The sequence below is a fragment of the Cupressus sempervirens genome, chromosome 1 (assembly GCF_028749045.1).
Source record: "Cupressus sempervirens isolate cs-2001-9-10 chromosome 1, ASM2874904v1, whole genome shotgun sequence".
NCBI lineage: Eukaryota > Viridiplantae > Streptophyta > Pinopsida > Cupressales > Cupressaceae > Cupressus > Cupressus sempervirens.
In genome coordinates this window covers 101,862,069-101,876,893 of record NC_143118.1, presented here as the reverse complement: position 1 = coordinate 101,876,893, position 14,825 = coordinate 101,862,069, and positions in this window count along the sequence as shown.

Sequence of the window (14,825 nt, the reverse complement as noted above, 5' to 3'; positions counted from 1 at the left end):
AGATGCTGAGTTTGTGTGGTTTCCAAGTTTTTGTGGTTGCCAAGTTTATTTGTATGTCAAGTTCATGTGGATGACAAGTTCATTTAGATGTCAAGTGTCAGTATTTTGTGGAACCTTTATTTTTTGAGTTGTCTGTGTAGTTCCTATTGAGGCCAACCTTTGAATTTAATTTGGTAGTAGATATCTATTATAAGGTGACTTGTGGCTTAGCCTAGTATTTAATATGAGAGTTTATTTAGTTGTATTTTCAACAAGCCAACTTATGGCCATGCATGTTTTTAAGAGGTCTTGGTTTGAGTCTTATAGGATTGATCTTAGAAAGAGAGAGAGGGAAGGAGTAGAATGCGAAGTTGGATCATCAAAGATTGTAATTGAAATTGATATATGGCCATAACCCATAAGGCCTTACAGTTGGGCATGTAATTGATCTTTGATTAATATATGAAGGAAAGATATTACTTCCTCTATTTCTCTAGTTATTTATTTATTTTTTGTTGTTATTTCCACTGTGTTGACTCTGTGCATGCAATTTGAATAGCTGGGTGTGCCTTCGGCCCTAGTTGTTCAACTATTCCTGTGTCACATACCCAAATGTTTCCTCCTTCTTCCACTCATGTAATCAACTATCATGATAAGTATATTAAAGTCAAAAATGTTGAAAATATCATTTATCAATCCCCTCCTAGACCTAAACTACAAGAAGAACATAATATTTTCATTACCTTTGATTTCATTGAGACAATTAAAACACTTAAAGGTCCTCTTTATATTGTTGCAAATGTTAATGATATATATTCTCATTTTGTCCTTATTGACCCTACTTTCATCTTGAATTTGATAGTTGAAAGACCTATTTATAATAGACTATTGCAATGTAATTTTATGATAAATTGGATGTCACTATCCAAAATTGCAATGTATTCCTTTACGCTACCCATGGTTCTATTTCATTTCCTCTAGAATTTTGTGTTAACCTTTCAAATGGTACCTTTATTTTCATCTAAACTTCCAATAAATTTTAGGTTTAAATTATTCTTTGTGGCTTACCTAAATGTAATTTGTAGCATCTCCTATCCATAAGTATTTAATTTCTCAACAATGGATAAATCATGACTATTAAACATCATCTATATTAGTCTTGAGTACCTCTAGTTTATTGACCTTGCTTTATTTTGGCCTTATATTCCTTAACCAAATAAATCCCATAGAGATAATATCTTTTAGTCATATAAAAAATACAAGAGCAAAATTACTTGTTAATTAATCTTTAACCAAATCAATCCCATAGAGATAATATCATTCTGTCATATAAAAAATACAAGATCAAAAAGATTTGGTCCTAATGTTAATTTATCTTGAACCAAACCAAATTTATATCAAAGCCAAGTGTAACCATTGTACACATGATCAACACCATCAACATCATGTGAGATCATACCCATGTACTCTCCAAAACCTTTGCTCACCCAAAAAATCTATTTATGATTTGATTATCTTTGATTGGCTCATGCATATCCCAAAAGATGAAATTAATTTTAAAAAATGAGTTTGAACAAACAAGATGATTATATTAGTATCTTGGATTCTATCACAATTAATTTACATGAAGAAGATACGCTTGATGATGATTCTTTTGATGTACTTAATGTTCCTAATAATTTTTTGGATGAAATGTATGATCTTATTGATCTTAATAATGATTGATTAGCTATGTTTTCATGACAATTATTTCTTAGTCCTAGTGACAATTAAAGTGACCCATCTTTACATAATTTTTTTCACTTGAAACTAGATATTATTCCATTTAACATGCTTGATTTTTTTCCTCTTTCATATTTATCATCTTCCCTAAATAATAAAAACCAATATGGGTGGTAAGGTGATACGATTGACTAGATCCTCTTTTGCAATATATGCTTCTTTTTTTCTCATTATAAAGTGCTTCCTTCATGATATATATTTTGTTTAGGTTTCCTTAGATAATCCTTTTTTCTATATTGGCATAAGGTGATAAAGGAATTGATTGGTTGTGACATTCTTCTAGTTGTATCTTAAGCCTTCCATGTGTTTTTATATATTATCTCATGCATGTGTTACTACTAGTAGATGTATCCCTATGTTGTATGATTGGTGATGATGCAAAATGGTAGATACCGTTTTCTTACACTATGATGTCATCGCAAAAAAGGCTCATCCTTGTCACTCTTATGTGACACTATTACATTATGCTTGTAGTTAAACTAACTTTGGGGATGGTGGCATTCCATTTTGATATAGTAACTCATGTATTATCACATAAACATATTAAACCCTAACTTAGAAGATATCATTCATGCTCTTTTTTTCACGTGTCCATTTCCCTTAGTTTTTCCTTTTTGGTGCATCTCATAAGAAATACTTTTCTGCGTGCCTATATTCTTTGTTAAATCTATTTCTCCCATTGAGGTGTTTTGTAATCACTTTGATATGGGGGCATACACTTCACTCTTTTTACATTTTTCAAATACATGCACAATGATTCCATGACATCTCTCCTGAATATTTCCAAGGAGATAATGTTTTCCTTATTTTCATCCTTTCATTGGGTTCTTTAATGGAGATAATAATTTCTTAAGGAATTATTTTCCTTCCCTCAATCTATGGAGTTAATGCTTTCCTTAGGCCTAGGCACTTTTCTAGATCCCTTAATAGAAATAGTGATTTCATTAAGGGATTATCTTCCTTTCTTTTATTCCTATATAGATAATGCTCTCCTTGGGCCCAATAATCTTTATCCAAACCCTTAATGGGGATAATAATATCCTTAAATAATGATCCTCTTTGATGAGTCGACTATCATAAATCAGCTTGCTAGACTTTCAATATCATATTTTGAAGTGCTTTCTCTTGGCATGATCCATAGTAAGTCAATATTTACAAGCTTAGTGGTTATATCTCTCCCTATCTTCTCTTCTCTCTTTCTTTTGAGAAGTGCCTCTTTTATCTTAGTTTTGGATTTGAAAGGGACTAAATTCACTAAGGGGATTGATGTTTATTTATCTCATTGACAATAAGATTGTTCTTATACATTAATCTAATTTACTATGAGCATGTTTTTTTCTTGTACTCTCACTAATGTGGGGGATAAATATACCATCCTAAATAGACAAAAAATTATGATTAGATTATTTATAAGGACTTATTAGACCCTAGTTTTGTGATTTTGAGATTTGATGTCCATTATGGTTGATCCTATAAATATTATTCTTATTTTATTGTATATGTTCACTCCTCCAAATATTACATTAAAATTTCATCTTGTTTCTCATTGGACATATCATCAATGACATCATTTCCATAGGTTTTGGGACTCAGGTTTCAACCCAAACATGATGTTGGTGTTTTAGAAGGAGAAATTGTTTTATTGTTAGTCAAAACTAATTTTGAATCCAAATATAAAATCTCTCCTCCACTCCCCCCAGCCCCACCCCCACTTCTCCTTATTTTGTAGCCAAGAGCTATACTCAATTGTTTGGAAATATAAGTATCAATATTTTAAAGCAATAAAGAGAAACTAAGCTTAAGATTTTAAGGTAAGAACCCAAGATAAAGGTTTCCAAGTCTCCAGGTCTTTGAGATCATTCAAGTGAAAGGAAATATTTTCTATTTTATGAAAGTTTCTCTCCCATAGTATCCAAGTAGAGGAATGATAAATAACTCAATAAGATCTTATTGTTCATCCATCTTCTCTCTCCTTCTTTGAAAGAAATCATCAAGAATGTCTACATTCAAGATCACATTCTAAATTTAAGTCTTTAGATCTCAAGTACATTCAAGCATCATTATGGTAATTTTGAAATGGTGACAACTCTTATAGCTAAGAATCTGGTAGGAGGGAATCTAGTAGTTGGAACCGACCCTAGTGTTATAGGAAATTTGAAAGGTGATGCAAGGGATTTGAATGCAGGTAACTTGATAGGGTTTGATGATTCCTTGGGGTCAAGTTTTGATAGTTTGGAGCAAGAAGAAGACAAAGTTTTTCTTGGTTTCTATTGTAGAAGATGTGGGGTTAAGGATATCTTTTATTCTAACCCACTGCCTAAGGGTATGGTCTAGATTAGGGACTTGTTGTAAGAGAATAATATTTTAGTGGATGTGGGAAAGGATGTGATTCCATCACATGTGGAGGTTCAGAAGAAGGATGTAGTGGAGAATAGTCAACACAAAAGAAAGCCAAGAGGAAAGTCATCTTTTCTTGTTGTTACTTCTAAGTCCTATTGGGAAAAATGTGAGTTTCAAATTTTCATCATGGACTTGATTGTTGATTATTCTATTTCAACTATGGAGTTTACCCTAGTTGGTAAATTTTTGGGGGCTTGTCCTAAAGTTGATAATCTTAGAAACATGGTTAAATGGAAATGGGCTATTCACACTAATGATGAAAAAATTATTTTCCTTTGTCTTTACATGTAAGGAAAATTTAAATGTGGTTCTATGTGGTGGTCATTGGTTGTTTGGTAATAGTACTCTAATGATCAAGAAGTGGGAATCCAATATGGATATGTTTGATGCCTTTTTCCTAACTACTTTGGTTTGGGTTAGATTACTAGGGATCCTACTTGAATTTTGGCATGAAGACATTTTTAAGGAGATAACTAGTTCATTTGGTGAGCTAATTGCTATTGATTATGGGACAGCTACATGGTCAAAACTTCACTATGCCCATATCTATGTGAAAGTTGCTTATTTGAAAAATCTTCACTAGAAAGTGAAATTAAATTCAAAACTTGAAAAAATGTTGCAAGAAATAGTCTTGAGGATCTCCCTAATGCCTATTTTGTCTATAAAAAGTAGGGCGACTAAGATAAAAATTGTTCGATGAAAATAAAAAACAAACCAAAGATGGTGAATGGGGGAAAAAAGAGGGAACTAAGATAAAAAATAGTATGGAAACCTAAAAAATTCCAGAAAAGACAACTAAAATAAAAGTTGGTCAAGGTTTTCAAAATAAGGTGAAGTTTTTGAAATAAGAGGAGATATCCTAGAATAATGAAGTCTATAGGACCAAGGAAAAAGAGGATTGAGAAGATCCTATGAACCAAATGGTAATCTATCAAAATAAAGATCCTGAAATGGAAGGTTTTGTAGATTTAGATGAGACAGAGGAAGGAGAAATACTTGAGGAAAGAAGTGGTCAACTTGATGAGTTGGAAGTTTTGGGAGAGCCTCTACAAGAAATCCCCCAAATCCTTTCAAGATCCTTAGGGCAAGAGCTTTTGAATCTTGTTGATGTTTAGGAGCCAAAATGCTTGGATTTGATTTCTATCAAGACAAAATCTAAATAGAAATTGGGTCAAAGGAAGAAAATATAGAATAAATCTAACCCAAAGAAATACATTGGAAATTAGCTCTCTCAAACTGAAACCAAATGTTGGAACTCTAGAGAAATTTGGTAGGAAAAGTACTAGGAAGACAAGAGCAAGTGAAACTTTATAGAATATTGTTGATGGAAAATAGGTAACTATTCTAGATTTTACTCCCAAAAAGTTACTATGAAAGTGATCACTTGGAATATTAGAGGGATGAACAATATTCAAAAACTTGATATTGTTTGTAACTATGTTAGGGAGTAGAAACCTGATATTTTAGTGCTTCAGGAAACTAAACTGGAAAAAGAAAAAACATAAAAGATTAAATATTTTAATAATTATTGTATTATGGCAAGTAGCTCTAAAGGTTCTTCTCGAGGAACAATGATCTTGTGGAAAAAAACTATATTCTTTGGTAAATTGATTGATGCTAATAAACATTTATTGGGGGATAATTTAAAGAGTAATTCCCAAAATAACTATTGGTATATAGTTAATGTGTGTGCACCCAATAACAAGAACTCTAGAAAAAATATTTGGGATTCTTTATCTAAGATAAAGAGTGTTGACTATAAAGGTAGATGGCTCTTCTTGGGGGATTTTGAATTTTCTCTTTATGAGCATGAAAAAAAGGTGGAAATGCTAGTCAACTGGAAGGGATACTAGATCTTATGAATTTTATAAACAAGGAGGGATTAATGGACTTAGATCTTCATGGGATTGAGTTTACCTAGAGTAAAAAAATAGTGGGAAATGAAAGCATCCAAGCTTAGTTGGATAGAGTCTTAATATCTTCAAACTGGACTAAAGATATTGTGTGTAAGTTGAAGGCTATCCAAAAGATAGATTCTGACAATTTTCATCTTTTATTTATGGTAGAGGCTAGTCAAACTAGGAAAAACTCCTTATTTAGATTTGAGAAAATGTGGATGCAACATCCTTAGTTTGAGGATCATCTTGTGGAATGGTGGAACATAAACATTGAAGGAATGACCCTGTACCGTGTGGCTTCAAAACTTAGGCATGTTAAAAAGAAAGTTAGAGAATGGAATAAAAGGCATTTTGGGAATATCTTTGAGAATAAATCTTCTATTAAGTATGAAATTAAAATCATACCAGATAGAATCCAACAAGAGAGATACTCGATGGAGTTGGTTAAGGATGAAAATGAGAAACTGGTGGAATACTATCATGACATAATATCTAAAGAAGAGACCTATTGGAGACAGAGGTCTAGATCTATTTAGCTAGAAGAAGGAGATAGGAATACAAAAAAAATTCACCTATCCACTCTGAAACACATAGCCAAAAATCATATTACCAGTCTTACTAAAGGAAGACTTCAAATTGCTAATGATTAGGAAATTTATGATGAATTGGTTTCCTTTTTTTTAACTTTGTTATGCTCAAACCTTGATATTGACCAATCTAAATAGGATGAGTTACTAGATTCTATTCCTTCCTTGGTCTCTAAGGAGAAGAATAAAATTTTGTGTGCTATCCCTAAGGGAGAGGAAAATTATAAAGTTGTTTGCTCACTTGAAGGAGACAAATCCCTAGGGCCGGATGGTTTCCCTATGCTTTTCATTTAGAGAGAATGGAAACTAGTTGGAAAAGATGTCTGTGATGTTATAAAAGAGTTCTTTGGAACCAAAATTATGTTGAAGGAAATTAACTCTACCTTCTTGTGTTTGATTCTAAAAAAGGTTGGAGCTGATTCTCCAAACTAGTTCAAACCTATTAGTCTCTGCAATTCAATTTATAAAATCATTTCTAAAGTCCTCACTTTGAGATTAGTGAACATTCTTCCTAATTTGATTTTTTATTTTCTTTCCTACGCTACTATTCCTTCTTCTTCTACAATCTAGAATGTTGTATAGGGAGATAAACATATTTTAAATAAAGGTTGCAAATGCAAAGTAGGTAATGGGAGCAAGATTAGGTTTTGGGACAATGAACAACTTTTGGATCATCCTCTGATTGAGGATTTTGATGATAGGTGTAGATAGGTTTATGGAGAATATGTAGAGAATTATTGGGTTTAGAGAAAATGAGTCAATATTGATGACATTAGTCAGGATTGTTCCAACATCTAGTTGGCCTTGAATGCTATTAGCCTCTACCCTAAAAAATAAGATATGGTTTGGGGGATTGAACCAAGAGGATGCTTCAAGGTCTCTTTTGTGTTCAAATTAGAGGACAGAGGAAATACTCTATTGTGGGCTAAAGCATGGATTAAAGGGCTTACTCCAAAAATCAATGTCTTTTTTTGTAATTTGCTTCAAAAAAAAAAATTAACTCTAGATAATTTACAAAAGAGAGGAGTCCACTTGGTGAATAGTTGTTGTCTCTATAAGAAGGACTTTTGAGACATGAACTGCCTATTTTAAATTGTTGTTTTAACCAAAATTTCTAGAGTTATCTTCTCAATTATTGGAATTTAGATTAGGTTTAGCACAATGACATTGATCTATGTTTTTAGTAATGGACTTTTCCTACCAAGAATGATGATATTGGTTTTATTTGGAAGATTTCTCTACCTCATCTTTGGTGGGGAATCCAAAGGAGAGGAATAATATAATTTTTAGAAATAAGGAGACTCATGATTGGGTTTTAGGTTATAATATAATCAGAGCTATAAAAGAGAACTTCAAAGCTCAGAGGAAAATGTCTAAGGAGATTCAAATAAGTAATCCTATGGATGCAAAAGGTACTAAAAAAAAAAAAAAGGATCAAAGATAGAATGTTAAGTGGAGATCTCCACCTATGGGTTGGATTAAAGGTAATTTTGATGGCTCTACTAAAGGAAACCGAGGAAAAGCTGGATGTGGAGGTGTATTGAGAAACCATTACAGTATGGTATTGGATGTTGTTGCTATCCCTATAGGGAAGTCTACTAGTCATAAAGCTAAGGCTATGACTGCTCTTTTCACTATAAGGATGGTAGTGGAATCTAGTTTTTAGAATCTTTTTGCTTGGAAGGAGACTCTCTTAATATCATTAACATTTTGAACAAAAAGAGTCCAATTACCTAGAGTATAGAGGAAATTATATTGGAAATAAAAGACCTTATGAATAAATTTGATAATGTATATATTTCTCATATTTTTCAGGAGGGCAAGAAAGTTTCTGATTGGATTGCTAATCAAGTAGTTTATAGGGAAACTAAGTTGAGTTGGCAAGATGACCTAAGAAAGGAAGTCTAGATGAAAAAAACTGTTAATTATGATATGGCACATGCTAATGAAGGAAAGATCATGCAAGATTGAGGAATTTATTAAGGGAAGTGATGATTTTGTGGTGAATTTTTTGAGTATCCCAAGGTGGTACTTTTGCATAATTATGGATTGTACTTGGCACACATGCAAGGTTAAAGGTTTCTTGGAAATCATTAACAACTCACTCTACCCTTTGGTGACCATTTTTCAATCTAGTTTTAGATACAAAGACAAAGACAAGATGCGAGGGAAACCAAGAAAGCAAGAGCCAAACAATTGCAAAGAATGGGTGGTGAATTTAGATGTTTGGGAAATATTGAAAAAAAGAAAAGTCATGGCTTATATTGAGAAACTACAAGGATATAAGCCACCCATTATAGAGTCCTTCTTCAAAAATTGGATTGAGGATAGGGTAACATAGGATAGGGTTACTGTGAGGTTGCTAGAGGAGTTCATCACTTAGATAACGGGTCTTCCAATGGAAGGTCTCAAATTTAGCAAGGAAACTAGTATCTCAAATGTTGCTTTCAAAAAATTCAATAAAATTGATGAGGAGGAGAAAAGGCTAGAGAAGAATGGAAATTTTTATGATCTAAGCCAAATTAAGGTAATCTAGAGTGATGTTCTTTCATGTATCTATGAGTATTTTATCCTTGATGGTAGAGCTAAGAGAGTCCACAAGTTTCATTTTGTGTTCCTAAATCATTTTAGCTATAAAGATATAATTTATTTCCCATTCTACCTTAAGTACTCTCTGATACAAAGCCTCCAAGCACATAGGAAGAGGGATTCTCATCCTATGCTTCATGAGGGTTTAATCCTTCTTATTGAAAAGTATTGTAAAAGTAAGGTTGTTAAACCCTCTCTGACTTTGCCTTTGGAAAAAAAAAAAAAGGTGTCTAGTAATGAACCCTCAAAGAAAAAGGTTTAAAGTGAGGAAGGTAACAGTGATATTAATAGCACTAAAAATGGTCATAAGCGAGAGATTAAAAAGAAGAATGTTGAGGAAGTGATAGATTCTAAGAATTCTTCCAAGGATGACAATAAGACAGAATTGGGAGACCTTAGTTTGAACCTAGAAGGCTACTTTGGAAGTGAGGGCATGTTTAATGGTAAGGACCAAGTGGAGGAAAGTAAAGATAGAAAAACTAAATCAAATGCTGGGTTTGAAGCTTTAAAGTATGATGAGGGGAAAGATAAAGTTTTTTCTTCTCCTCCTAATATTAAATCCAGTGAGGAGAAAATGGACATTGACACTAAAAATAACAATGAGGTTAATTTCCTTGTTATGCAAGAGAAAATCCTAAGGAGAAGAAAGAGGAGTTAAAGGAGAAGTGGGATGCTAACACTAATAGCCAAGTCAATAATTCTACCATTGACATTGGGATTAGAACTAAAGAAGATACCAAGGATGAGACCCACCATGCAAAACTCTCCTTTCTTCATACTGCCACACTTAAAGTGGAGACTTCTCTACAAGAGGATTTGTGGCTATAAAATAAAATCATGGTGCTCAAGAAAAAGGTTGGAGTCATTTAGGGAGAGCTAGACCATAAACGTATCATGAGAGCCCACCTAGAGAATCTTGTTGACAACATCCTAGACAAACTAAAGGATTACAAGCTAGAACTCCATCAACTTATTAAGGAAAGTGGGTAGAGAATAGAGCATGTCACTTCCAATTTGTGCTTTACAGTGGCTATTCTAGGAAATAAAAGTAATGAGGAGATCATGTCTCTAGACACTACTATGGTGAGGAGTCTAGGAGGGCCTAGCAAGAGAATGTGGTAGAGTAGGAGAAAAAGGATTGCTGATGTTCCTAAGGTTCTTTTTTTTGTCATGATTGGTATTATCTAGGCTACTGTTGAAGCTAGTAAGGAGGTAGAGAAGAGCATCAAGGAACTGGAGTAGGTGCTAGTTTGCTAGTTGGTGGTCTGGGTGGTGTTGCTGGTTCTATTTTTATTTTTATTTTTCTAGCTTTCTATTTAAAAACTTTAGGTTCCAGGTCCTCATAAAACCTAGGTGTTTTTGGTTGAAACTCATAGTTTCATGTCTTTGTAAAACCTAGCTGGTTCTTAATGTCAATCTTTTGCTTTTGTTAAAGGGTTTTGAGACCCTTCAAAACATGTTTTTATCTTAATCTAAAACATATCATTTTACTTTCTAGATACTATACTTTATGCAATGTTATTTAATTTTCAATGAAGTTTCTTAATTGGGGGTTTAACCAAGAAAAGATCATTTAGATGAACTTTTCTCAATTCTTTTGCATGTGGGAATATATTGTAGTGGTGCCAGAACTTTTCTATAAAAATTAAAAGAAGTTGGAAGATACATGAAAAGTTCAGACAAAAACAATAGGGACATGTTGTCACTCCCATCATGTCCCACATACATGTCACTTTTTTTGGAAGGATTTAATGGGAAACAAGATACTGAGAGGGGAGGGGGGGGGGGGGGGGGGGGGGGGGGGGTGGGGGATTAGGATCTTAAACTTTTACTTACAAAAATAAATTACTAAATTCACACCTAATTCATGTCATATCTTAGATCTAACATTGAACTCTAATGCTTTATACTGAATGAATACATGACATCCATGAAAGATTCAACACATAACACAGATGATTTAGTAACCTAGAAATACTTCAATGTGAAGGTAAAACTAGGGTGGGGTAGAAACCCATAAATCTTCACAATTACAACAATAAAGTTAACTTTTTAGGGTTATAATGTTTAAACATAATATATCATCTACCCTATGAGGGGTTTTCCCTATTAAAAGATTCAATACTATTAAGTCCTACACTATTAAAGTTTCACACTTACAATTAAGTAAGGACTCTATTAGGAGATTTACATAGACCTATTAGGATCACTTGGTTCAGATATTTTCCATGATTCAATCTTGTTAAGAACTAATTCAATACTTGACCCTCAATTTTTTGTACAAGCTAATTTTGAATTTCCTCTATACAATGTCTTGATTTGATATCTCCTTTCAGTCCTTCACTTCTTCGATTGCTCTATATGATCTCCTTTCAGACTTAGCCTTTCTTACTTTGATCTTTTCTTGTTCCCTCCTTCACTTGCACATTCCATCACAAATTCATACTCTCCTCTATCATTCACACTAATCCTAGGGTTAGAACCCTCCTTAAGTAGATTCTCTTCAAAAGTTTTAGATCACAATCAATGGTTTACAATTCATCTTTTACCATTTTCTTCTAATTTTCTAATTAGTTTATTTTCTTCCTTGGGATCATTACCTTGTATAATGACACATAATATCCATATTAATTGTCTCTACAAAGATTGAATATCATATAGAAGTTGGCCAAAACAATTTACATAGTTGTGTGTGCAATTACAAACTCATATGACAAAAAAGAACTACTCAACATATGAATGTGCTCACACTCGATCATAAATAACATTCAGACTAGCACTCAACTTCTACATAAATGATCTTCTCTATTTTCTCAACAAAAAATTCTTTTACAATTTACTCAGTCTCTATTATAAGAGCTCAGCTTACATATGCACACAGTCTCAACTAGGGTGCTTAGTAATCATTGACTTTCTCGATATGTAATGCCAAATAAACAAGTACTTATATATGCTCAACCTTCAAGAGATGACTTGGTCATATTGATGATTGTTCATCCTTGCCTAGTAAATTACTAAGTGTTTCGACATTAATAGACAATATAGTCTTAGAGATCATTAATCTCCCCCTTTGACATTAGTGGAAAAAACACTGTTATGAATAGTCATTTCATTACAAAATACTCCCCCTGAGACTATAATTTGAATTTGTAATATGAAATTTGGATGTTGTGACATCCGATGACTTCTTCTATGTTCTACTCATTTCTTCCTCTTTTCTACTTCTTGACATGACTTATTTCTCCTTGTTTTTTGCTCTAACACCTTATTTTCCATAATATTTCCCCCTTGTTTTTGTCACTAATGGCTTGGGGCTGCTAGGGTTAGCTTGTGCTGATAAAAAAAAAATTATGACTTGCCAAAATTTTTGCATAGCCTTTATTCCATTGGTCCTGCATTTTCTCCAAAACTTGAATTTGAATTTCTAGCTCAGTAACTAGATCAATTAGACGTTCAATATGAGATAAATGTGCATCTTTCTTCAAAATAGTATATGCTATATAAACTTCTTTCTATATTATCTCCAAGTGTTGTAACAACTAAAATTGAATTAATATCAACTTATTTCTTATCTCAATGTCTCTAGCTATGAGCTTGACTAACCTTTACTGACTAGTTGTCAACTTATTGTATGAGAGTGAGCTTGAACTTGCATTCTTGCCCAATGCAATAACACTTGCCCTCATATTATCATGCAATACATCAATGAAATTTTGATTTTCCAATGTAAAAACCTCAACATCACACAACTTCATGTACAATGAATGAAAATTCTTCAAAATTTCTTCTAACTATGTGACTAATTTGGAAAGCTCTTATAGTCTATTTACAAGTTCATGAGATACTTTCACCAATAATTTATGTTTAAATATTCTCTTAGACTAGTGCATCAATTTATCATTGGTCTCTATATTCTTTTCTTGAATTTTATCAACTATATACACTAGCTAAGACAAAATTAGATGATGATTATCTAAATCAATTATGCCAAATGCATCATCCACAAAATATCCTTAACAATATGTAATAATGTTTCTTCTTATTCTCTCCCATGAGCTGATCTCGCTTTTCCTTGTGGCTCAACAAGGTTTTTAGTTCTTGCATTTTCTTTAGTGTAAAATTATTCAAATCATACATGCGTAGAGTAATTACCTCATTTAGAATTATTGACTCAACTTCCATCACTTCTGATTGAGTCATGACTTGAGATTTTGGGGTTCTATCACTGGGTAGTTATAGTTGCAATTATTTACCCTTCTCAATGATCTTGGTATCTAGTGCTACCTTTTTGGAGTAGGTGTGAGATGTTGTTCAATTGTACCAATCAATGATTTTATAGGCTTTTCACTTGACAATTATACAAGAGCTTGTGAAGCTTCTTGCCCTTGTGGTGTCCTCTCCTCTTCTTCTAACTCTATGTCCTTAATCTCTTCTATCTTCACCTCTTTTTGAAGAATATGCATACAAGTTAATTGTGAAATTTTTTAATAGCCTTACCCTATTTCTCAACACTTGTATCCTCTATAATTGATGTAACCTCTACATTATTAGTTTTTGCATTCTCAATCTTTGGATAATCTACAACTTGTAACAGAATTGGATTTGTACAAGGTAGAGTTATGTTGGACATTAGAATTTGCATGTCTTCTTTAGTTAGTAAATTTAAATTTTGTGGAGGTATGTTAGATACATCTTTGATGGTGACAACCTTCTATTATTCACACTGTTGCACTAGTTTCTTGATTTCTCCTATTAGTTTAGCAACTTCTTCCTTATATGCATCTTCATACTCAATTGCATCTCCTCCTTCTCCAGTCTCTACTAGTGGAGTAAGCACTCCAAATACTTCTTCCCATACCTAAATGTTGTCCTACTCAACTTCATGAGCTTTATTCTTCAAAACTTTGTATGCCCTATCTCTTAGAATAAATTTATTCACAAAATCTTTAAGGGCTATAGACATATGTGTCTTCCCTAAATCTGGCATAACATTTTCCAATGTAGTTTCTCTTATTTATTTTTTTGTAGATAGTGCCCACTTCCATTTAGCATCTATCCATTTTTACAGGCCTTCTAGGAATCCATCTCCTAGTTCCAAGGGTATATGTCTAAATTTGATCATCATATCAATCATAGCTTCTTGAAGCTTAACTTGATCATAATTATTTGAAGAATCATAAGTAATATCTTTGAATCTTGCAATTTTTTTGATTCCCTAATCCTTTCACATACCTTATCCAAAGTCATTGGAGGGAGTCTCTTTATGATTACTAGTTTACTTAGTTTATTAGACTTAATCTCTTTATCATCTTCCTCCTCCTCTTGTGCTACAATCAATTTCCTCCTCAACTTTTCTTGTATATTTTTCTATGGGGAGTTGGTTAGTCTCTTCTTGGATGGACTTCCTTTTGTTTTCACAACCGGGGGCTGAGCTATCTTAGATTTTGTTATGATATTTCCTTTTGGTTTCTATGGTGTGATAACCTTTTGCACATCTTTACTAATCTTAGCTTTCACCTTTGGATTAATGATTACTACTTTCCTCTGCTTGGTTTCCTTGGGATTGAAAACAACTAGTTCTTTTCCTTTT